The sequence below is a fragment of the Nyctereutes procyonoides genome, unplaced genomic scaffold (assembly GCF_905146905.1).
Source record: "Nyctereutes procyonoides isolate TBG_1078 unplaced genomic scaffold, NYPRO_anot_genome, whole genome shotgun sequence".
In the NCBI taxonomy this organism is placed as follows: Eukaryota; Metazoa; Chordata; class Mammalia; order Carnivora; family Canidae; genus Nyctereutes; species Nyctereutes procyonoides.
The window spans coordinates 21,966,734-21,973,288 of record NW_026575035.1 but is presented as its reverse complement, the minus strand read 5'-3'; the positions used below and the strand labels follow the sequence as shown (position 1 = coordinate 21,973,288).

Here is a 6,555-nt window from a genome sequence, read left to right as displayed (position 1 = left end):
CAGATGGCCAACAGACACATGAAAATATGCTCAACCTCACTTATCTTCAGGGAAATACAAATTAAAATCCCAATGGGACAGCACCCCACACCTGTTAGAATGGCTATAATCAAAAAAAGGGCAAAAAATAACAAGAGTTGGTGAGGATGTGGAGAAAAAAGGAATCCTTGTGCACTGTGGGTGGGGATGTAAATTGATGCAGCCCCTGTGGAAAACAGTATAGAGGTCCCTCAAAAAATCAAAAATGATGTGTACATATATACACACACAATAGAACATTATTCAGTCATAAAAATAGAGCGAGATCTTATCATTTGTGACAGGGATGGATCTAGAGGGCATCATGCTGATTGAAATAAGTCAGACAGAGAAAGACAAATATCATATGATTTCACTTATATGTGGAATCTAAAAAGCAGAACAAATGAACAAAGCAGAAACAGGCCGCCAAACAACAGAGGGCAAACTGATGGTTGCCAGAGGGAATGGGGGTGGGAGGATGGGCAAAAGAGGCGCAGAGGAGTGGGAACTAAGAGGCTTCCAGTCATGGAATGAGTAAGTCAGGGGGATGAAAGGTGCGGCACGGGGAACGCAGTCAATGGTATTGTAACAGCGTTGGTGGAGCCGGATGGCAGCTACACTCGTGAGCCCGGCGTTCACATACGGGCTGGTTGGATCACTATTAAGGTAACAGTGTGGATCAAGTATACCTTGATTCAAAAAGTATTTTGAAAAGAAGAATTACAGAAAAAAGGAGAACATGTTAAAGGAAAGTAGTCAGTCTAAAGCGGTTAGCACAATGCCCGGCCCCTGATGGGCCCCCGTGTTTGCTATTATTAATACAAAGACTAAATCTCCTCCAGGGCGCTGTTTATTGCCAGGGAAGTCCCACAGCGTCATGTAACGCCGGGAGCCCAGCGCACCTCGCTCAGAGCAAGGGGCCCCCGCTGTGACTGGATCCGTGTGCGGCACGTACCGGGGCTGGAGCCTGGGCCTGACACAATCCACAAACATCGATTGTGCGCTCGCTGTGTGCCAGGCAGCGCGCTCCACGCGAGGACGCAGGCAGCAGGAGGGACCGCGGCGGGGCGCGGGGCGCGGGGCGCGGGGCGAGCCCTCCGCGGAAGGCTTTTATTCCTTCTTCCCAGTGACGCTGCGAGGCAGGCACCCTCATCTCCATTTTCCTGGGAGGAAATCCAAGTCTTGAGGAACTGACCGATTGGGCAGGCCGTTCACCTCCGCAGTCAGCCGCCGCCCCGGCCTTACACCCTGAAAGTCCCCGTGTCCCCCGTGAAGGAGCTTACTCTGCACCGGCTACTAAGCTCTCAGCGAGGCCCCGGCCATCCGCGTCCTCGCGCCTCCGCTCCATCCGCTCGGCAGGCACGTCATCCCCCTCCTCGAGCCCTCCAGATGTTGGGGACCGGAGCGCGCCCCCGCCCCCGCTGCCAGGGGCTCCCCGTTGCCCAACACCTTACGGCGAATCGGCTGGAAAGGAAGCAAAGGAGGCGCGCGCGGGGGGCTCCGCCGCCGGGCTCCACGTCCGGGCTCCACGTCCGGGCTCCACGTCCAGGCTCCGGAGGGTGTGCCCGGACGCTCCTTCGGTCCCCGCTACGGGAGGACGTCGGACCCCAGCCGCTGCCCTCCGCGGAGCCGCGCGCCGAGACGCGAGGTTTCCCTGCCTTCGAAGCGCGCGCGACGGCCACACCAAGACCCAAACCTTGGGCAGGGGCCAAACGGTCACTTCCCCGCCTCCCCGCGCGGTATGCAAATCCGAGCACCAGGAAGTAGCTGGGACCTCTCGGCCGAGCCCAGCGACAGCCAGTTCCTCTCCCGCCGCTCGGGGCCGTCCGCCGCTCGCCCCCTGCCGTGGCGCCTCCGGGCCCCACGCGCGCAGCCTCCGGGCCGCGACCCCGCGCCCCGCGCCCGCAGCCTGCCCCGCGCCGGCCCCGCCGGGCCGCCCCGTCGCGCCCCCCGCCCTGCGCTCGAGTCACCGTGGAGCGCCGCCGCCGCCGCCCCGCAGCTTGCACCCGGAGCTGGTGAGTCCCAGGCGCGGGCCCCGCGGTGAGGGCGCCCAGATGCCTCCAGCCCGTGGGTGGCCGGGCCCTGGGGGGCGGGGGACGCTCCGCAGGTGTCTCCCCGCCGCGGCGCGCAGGGGGGCGGTGGGGGGCGCGGGGCGGGCGCGCGCCGGGGACCGGGGACCGGGGACTCCTCGGCTCGCGCAGTCCGGTCTCGCCGCGGGGCCCCGGGCTCCCCGAGGTGAGGGACGGGGCTCGGCCCGGGCTCCCCGCCAGGCCGGCGGGCAGCTGCGCTCCTCGGGAGCCCCGGGCGGAGCGTGAGGCCGAGGGGCTGCGGCCGAGGCTGGTGCGCGCCCTCCCGCTGAGCCCGGCGCCTCCCGGCCGGCGGGGGAGCAGTCCCGTGCCTCCCGCGGCCGAGAGGAAGCGAGTTATTTTAAGAATCCAGGGGTTGCCTTTCCTTCGCCCTGGGGGGAGGGTGTAGGCGTCAGTTCCCGCTTTCCTGCGTTATCTTGGCCACTGCGGCATCTTCTCCAAGCTGTGCGTCTGTAATGTTCCCACTAAGAGCTGACGTGGTCGTCTGGTTGTGTTTCCCTTTCTCCGTGTATCCGTGTGTGTGTGTGTGTGTGTGTGTGTGTGTGAGAGAGAGAGAGAGAGAGAGAGAGAGAGAAGAGAATCATCACCATCCCATCCAACTTCTTTGCCAAAAACCCCAGTTGAATTTGGGCCTTCCAGTTTTCTAGCTGAGTGTCAACCTGGGCCTGTTATTGAAATGACCTGTATGGTTTTTTTCGTCTCTGGGGGAACAGATTTACCTTCTGAGCTATTTATCGCATGTGAAGCCCCGAGTGCGTACATAGGCATTTCATAAATGGCGCTGTTATTATTTATTGCAAATGATTCTATCCGTTAAAACACGGTTCCCTGGTTCTTCACAATTTGTTGATTTTAAGTCTAAGACTACTTGTCCGATCCAGCCAGCTGACCTTCCTAGCTAGTAAAGCTGCTTAATAAATACACCAGAGGTTTGCTGTCTGCAAAGCTAGGGTCTGGGAGTCTCACTCACCCTAAGCGCTAGTTAATGATGTTTGACTTACTTCTGATTTGTTGGCTGCCCCCCAGGCTGGCTGCCTGCAGAGCTCAGGAGGGCAGGCCTGTTGTCCCCGTATCTTAAAAGCTAAAGCACTGCAGAGGGTAATAGGCACTGAAAGAGTATAGGAATCCCCTAAGTCCCCAGCAGCCCTTCCTAAGTAAAGTAAACTCTGCTGGAAAAGGGTGGGGTTCAGTTAGTCCTGACCTGAAGGTTTTCCTTTGAAGGTAAGGAGGTAAATGTCTTGAGGCTTTTGGTGACCTGGCTTCTTTGGATTACAGAGTGAGGTAACTCTCTTCCTGAGCGAAGTGTACAGGTCAGCCCATGTAAGGAAAGAAACAGGCTCTGGAAAACCCACGTTTGGGTCTCTCCCATCATTTACCAGAACTGTGATATGGACTAAGTTGGGTAAATGCCTTGGCCCTTTTATTCAGCTAACATTTCCTTCACAGCAGTATTCAGTTATATTCTGATTCGTCTGCATGTAGAGTCCGTATTCACCACTGCAATGAAAGGTGGGTGAAAACAACTTTGTCTGTCTTGTCCAAAACACTAGCCCCAGTGCCTATCACAGTCCAGATTACTCGGAAGAGGGAGTGAAGTTTGGCTCTGAGTTTGGCTCTGTGCAAGGCCAGGAACAAGGTGGTGGTTTCTAAAGCATTTGAACGTGGCCCTCTCTGTCCTGGTTTTTAAAACAGGGTTGTTGTTGTTGTTGTTGTTTAAGATTTTATTTATTCATGGAGACACACAGGGAGCCTGTTGTGGGACTCCATCCTAGGACCTTGGGTTCACGACCTGAGCCAAAGGCAGATGCTCAGGTGAGCCACCCAGGTGCCCCTAAAACGGGGATTTTTGACTGTCAAGTTATCCCAGTGTCAGTGTTCTAAGTGGTAATCTCTACATAGGAAAGGTTATTGGGGTGTATCCCTGGGAGCAAGGGCTTGATTTGGAGTGATGACATGTAGCCTGCAAAGGGAGTTTGCCCAATCAAAAAGACCCACTTTATCTTAGAGCTATTGGTGTTGCCAAGATATGTGAAGACTTTGCAATACCTCTGCACCCCCAATGGCATTTTTTAGCAGAAAAGTGGTCTGGTTTTGTGAATCAGTGACTCTCTAAGCCCTTTAGTTCCTTTATATTTGTTTTAAAATAGATCACCAAAACATGAGATACCAGTTGGTTCAAATGAATATATAGAGTTGTAAGTTAACAACATTAAGCTATACTATCCATAAACAAACCCATACAAATGTGAATTAGTATAAATAAGAACACAACAGTGTACATGTCTACAATAAGTATTGTTACATCTAGCTTACAATACTGATCTCAATGACCTCCACGTCCTCAGGCATGGATAATAGTAACAGTGGAAGGTCACTACAGTCATTAGTTGGGACATTGACCAATGACACATTGATGACAATGGTGGTCTCGCCTCTCTTGGGCTCTACCTGGCAATGACTGCTCACACCTTTCGCTTGTCAGAAGCTCTGAGCTCTGATTCCTGAGCTCTGATTTCATTTGAACCTCTCCTGGATCCCAGGGTAGGCAGGGACAGGTACAGAAAAAAGAGGTTTGGTGTCCAAGGTTACAGACCTGGTTAAGTGGCACTACTGGGCAGAGCAGATGTGTTTTCTGCCTCCAACTTTAGAATGTTCCCCACTTTTCTGCCTTTGCTCTGGTGGTAGGTACTCAATTACATAAAAGCAAAGAAATGATCACTTAATAAACATTATTAAACAGAGAACCACAGGGTAAGTTTCTTCTATCACTTGATAATTGCACCATCAAGTAGGGCACTTAAGGCAAGCGAACTGAGGGAGATGGGTTTCTTTGCCTTTCAGTGTGCTTCCTGCTTGGGGAGGGGCTTCTTGCTTGGGAAGCTTGAGGAGGGGGTGGCTCTGATAACTGCCAAGGTGACACCTGTATTGACTCTTGCCCAAGAGCTTCCAGTGACTGCCTTGGGGGCTATCAGGGCCTATTGGTTGATATAGAAGTGTGCAAGTAATACTTTACCAAAGGATTGCCTCCAGCCGCTGCTAGAAGTGTCTCCCATGAACCCTACAAGCCTCCTTGGGTAGTTGTTATAACAGTTGAGAGCATCATTTGAGGTGAAAACGTAACGTAGGGAGACAGGGCCCATAAGATACTCATTAAAGCATGCACTCCTTTACTGAGCACCTGTGATGGGCCAGGCACCCTTCAAAGCCCACACTTCTACAATGGACACACATTGCCTACCATCTTTAAAGATTGGCAGTGAACAGAAGGGCATAGAAGAGGAAGTTTCTTTTTTTTTTTTTTCCAGTCAGAACTATTGAAAGATTTCTTACACCTGCCCAGTTTCCTGATACTTAAATTGTGAAATGTTGAGTTGACTCTATCATCATTTCTGAAATTTATTTTGAGTAAGTTCCCATTTAGGGGAGAAGCCCAAGTGTAGGAAATGTGTGGGAATCTGCCCGTTGAGGAATTAGAATTTTTGGAACAGCCCAATTTAAAGACTTGGACCTTCTTTTGGATGTCTTTGTTTATGTTAGCTGGAAGGGCTGTCATGTAATTTAGAATAGCAAGTTCAGATGATGACTTGGGATGAGGTGTTAGAAAGGTACGTCTATGCCGATCAGTTGCAGGGCCCAATAATATAGCCTTTATTTTTTATTCTTAGACTTTCTCTTCAATCTAGTTCTCTGCTTCACTTTCTTTAGTATTTAGTAAGCTGTCAATGTTCATTATTTGCCACAAAGCTATTTCTGGGAAGTTCTATTTACCATCAGGATGTACTTTCGTTTTTATAGAACTTTTCCAAAAGGTTGATTGTTTGACTGTCTTTATGAACCGTCACATAGTCCCAAGTCTCTCTTCTCTGGCCCAACCTCTCACAAGGTCCACAAATCATGAGTTGCCATGATAGGAGCTGAACATTTATGGGAAGAGATTACTGATTCATGTCATGGTAACTGTTCATTTTTCATGATTCTGACTTATATAAATGATGTTTCATCAAAATGTATGAATGAGGAAACCTTATAGAATCCATCTGAGGGTGTATTTCTTAATGCTATAGGCTCTGCCCCCATTGGGTTGTAGAACACTGGGCAGCAGTCTCCATTCTCGTAGCTTAGAGGGTCTTTTATTATCTTTTATTATTTTAAAATTTTTTATTTATTTATTTATTCATGAGAGATACAGAGAGAGAAGCAGAGACATAGGTAGAAGGACAAGCAGGCTCCTGGCAGGGAGCCCAGTGCGGAACTCAATTCCAGGACCCTGGGGTCACGACCTGAGCCGAAGGCAGACGCTCAACCACTGAGCCATCCAGGGACCCTGAGAGGGTCTTTTAATTCTGTTTCATCTCCTTTTTACAGTTCACACCTCACACAAGTCAAATAATGCTGAGTCTGCACACATGGCTGCCTTTCTGTGAACATCTAAACTCACTCTGTTGAT

At 51.2% G+C, this 6,555-nt stretch overlaps 1 protein-coding gene across 2 annotated transcripts in view; it reads left to right on the top strand.

Moving 5' to 3' along the window:
• The first annotated feature begins 1,947 nt into the window (after positions 1-1,947).
• LYN (LYN proto-oncogene, Src family tyrosine kinase) overlaps positions 1,948-6,555 on the top strand; it is a 115,861-nt gene continuing 111,253 nt past the window's right edge. For both annotated transcript variants that reach the window (XM_055318383.1, XM_055318380.1), the window contains exon 1: positions 1,948-2,036. The gene's annotated coding sequence lies outside the window, so the exon portion shown is untranslated. The remainder of the gene's footprint in view (positions 2,037-6,555) is intronic.